We start from the raw sequence: 3,046 nt of genomic DNA on the forward strand, positions 1-3,046 counted from the left end.
GTTGTGGCTCGGCAGTCTCTTAAGAGGGAGATAAAATCCATGATATATGATCAGTTAGTGGAGTCGAATGTGCTCGTGGTACCAGATGAGGGAGAGCTAGCTGAAGGTGGTGTGGATGTGGAAACACCGAGGCGTGGGAACGAGATTGGTGAGGAATTTTTGCCTGTAGCAGAAGCCGATGTTAGAGCGGGGTTACCTCAATTCGAACCGTTCTCTCCTGTTTCGTTGAACTCAAAAGGAGAAACGAAACTGAAAGTTCGTTTGGCCCGATTGCAGCTGGAAGCACAGGAGAAAGCGCAGAATCGCCAGGGTGAGCTGGATTTGCGATTGCAAATTCGCAAACTTGAAATCGAGGCAGATAAACAGGTAAAAATGCGAGAGTTGGAGCTCGAGGCAATGCAAATTGTGGGTAGATCTGCTGCGCAACGGCATCCGTCTCGAGATAACGTTCTTCCTGCCCATACTCCACCGATAGCAGCCGTGTCTTCTGCTCATACTCCACCGTTACCAACCGTGTCTTCTGCTTCTCCGTCGTTAGTAACTGGGTCGTTCGACGTCAGTAAGCACATTACACTAGTCCCACATTTTAGAGAGACAGAGGTGGATTCGTATTTCAACGCTTTTGAGCGCATTGCCCTGTCTCTTGGGTGGCCTAAGGAGGATTGGGCTCTTCTGTTGCAGTGCAGGTTGATTGGGAAGGCGCAAGAAGTTTTTTCCACTCTTTCTTTGGAGGATAGTTTAAAGTACGATGCTGTGAAATTGGCGATCTTACGTGCATATGAGCTGGTCCCAGAGGCATATCGACAAAAGTTTCGAAGCCATAAAAAAAATTCTAACCAGACCTTTGTAGAGTTTGCAAGGGATAAGAGTATTTTGTTTGATAAGTGGAGTAATGCAAGTAAAGTTGATGATTTTGTTTCGCTGAGAGAGTTAATCCTGCTGGAGGAATTTAAAACATGTTTGCCTGAGCGGGTGGTGGTGTACTTAAACGAACAAAAAGTTGATTCACTGTCACGGGCTGCTGTCTTGGCAGATGAATTCGTACTCACCCATAAGGCGGTATTTTCCGTAACGCGTGTTGAAAGGAGTGTGACTGGCACCCCGCCGCAAAATCCGAGTGTCCGAATAAAGCCTGGAACTTCACAATCTAGGGAGGTAAGAGAATGTTTTTATTGCCATAAGCAGGGGCATTTGATTGCGGATTGTGTTATACTTAAACGAAAGCAGCAGGTGCAGCCTCCTAAAAGTGTTGCATTACTTAAAACTGTACGGTCATCCGAATTATCAAGCTGTACTGATGTTCCTGATGCAAATTATAAACCTTTTGTAATGACTGGGTTAGTTTCGTTGTCTGGAAAGATAGAAGATCAGAGAGAAGTCCATATCCTCCGAGATACAGGGGCTATGCAGTCGCTTATGGTGTGTGATGTTTTGCCTTTTTCCAAGGAATCATACTGTGGCTCGAATATTCTAGTTCGTGGTATTGAAATGCAGGTTGTACCAGTTCCTTTGCATCGTGTGCACTTAGATAGTTCACTAGTTTCAGGATTTGTAAAGGTCGGTATTCGGAATTCGTTGCCTGTGAAAGGGATAACCTTTATTCTCGGAAATGATTTGGCCGGAGGCAAAGTCATGCCCGTGCCAGAGGTGACTGATTCTCCGAATGTGTGTGCAATTTCTGATGATGTGGCTAGCCTATATCCTGATGTATTTTCTGCCTGTGCTGTTACGCGCGCTCAGTTAGCGAGGACAGATCAAGTTGCTCTGGCTGACTCGTTGATGGGGCAGACGCTAACGAACGGCGTGTTAAGTTCTGGGTCTGAAATGAAAGTAAAAGAGAGCTCACAAAACACTGATCTCAAAACTTCAGAAACTGTTCTGGGGAAGTTGAATTCGTTAGATTTGCCCATCACTCGGTCTCAAATCATCGCAGCACAAAAGGAAGATCCATCCTTGCGTAAATGTTTTTCGACTGTTCTTAGTTATGAGGCTGCTAAGACAAGACATGTTGCGTATTTTGAAGATGATGGATTATTGATGCGAAAGTGGTGTTCTCGGGTCGATGATGATCTGGATTGGAATGTTGTGTATCAGGTGGTTGTTCCAAGTATCTTTCATTCTCAGGTATTATGTCTGGCTCATGAGCATGTATTATCTGGACACTTGGGAATAACTAAAACCTACAATCGTATCTTACACCATTTTTTTTGGCCAGGTTTGAAACGTGATGTTGCAAAATTTTGCCGAACTTGTCACATATGCCAAATCACCGGGAAGCCGAATCAGTTAATTCCTCCCGCTCCTCTCTCTCCTATTCCTATTGTGGGTGAAGCATTTGAAGAAGTGCTTGTAGACTGTGTTGGTCCCTTACCGAAGACAAAATCAGGTAACCAGTATTTATGCACTATTATGTGTAGAGCGACACGATTTCCAGAAGCAATACCGCTGCGCAAAATAACTGCTCCTGTTATTTTGAAGACGCTAATAAAATTCTTTTCTACATTTGGTCTTCCTAAGGTGATTCAGACAGACCAGGGAACGAATTTCTTGTCACGCGTTTTTGATCAGACTCTTAAGTCTTTGTCTATAAAGCACAGAGTCTCAAGTGCCTATCATCCTGAGAGCCAGGGCGTAATTGAGAGGTTTCACCAGACCTTAAAAGCGATGCTTCGAAGGTACTGTATGGAAACAAACAAGGATTGGGATGAGGGAATCCCTTTGGTGTTGTTTGCCATACGTGAAACAGTGCAGGAATCACTCGGTTTCAGCCCAGCCGAGTTGGTTTTTGGGCATACTGTCCGTGGCCCATTAAAGGTCCTTAAAGATAAGATGCTGGAGACTAATTCTGAGTCTGAAATTAATATTTTGGACTATGTTAGTCGGTTCAGGAAAAGGCTTCACGAGGCTTGCGATCTTGCTCAGAAATCTTTGACAAGTGCTCAGTGTGAAATGAAACAACGTTATGACATCAAAGCAGTCGCACGGTCGTTCCAGCCAGGTGACAATGTTTTAGTGTTACTACCCGTTCAAGGGTCTGCATTGTCGG

Source organism: Scardinius erythrophthalmus (genome assembly GCF_964197995.2).
Source record: "Scardinius erythrophthalmus genome assembly, chromosome: 7".
Taxonomy (NCBI): Eukaryota; Metazoa; Chordata; class Actinopteri; order Cypriniformes; family Leuciscidae; genus Scardinius; species Scardinius erythrophthalmus.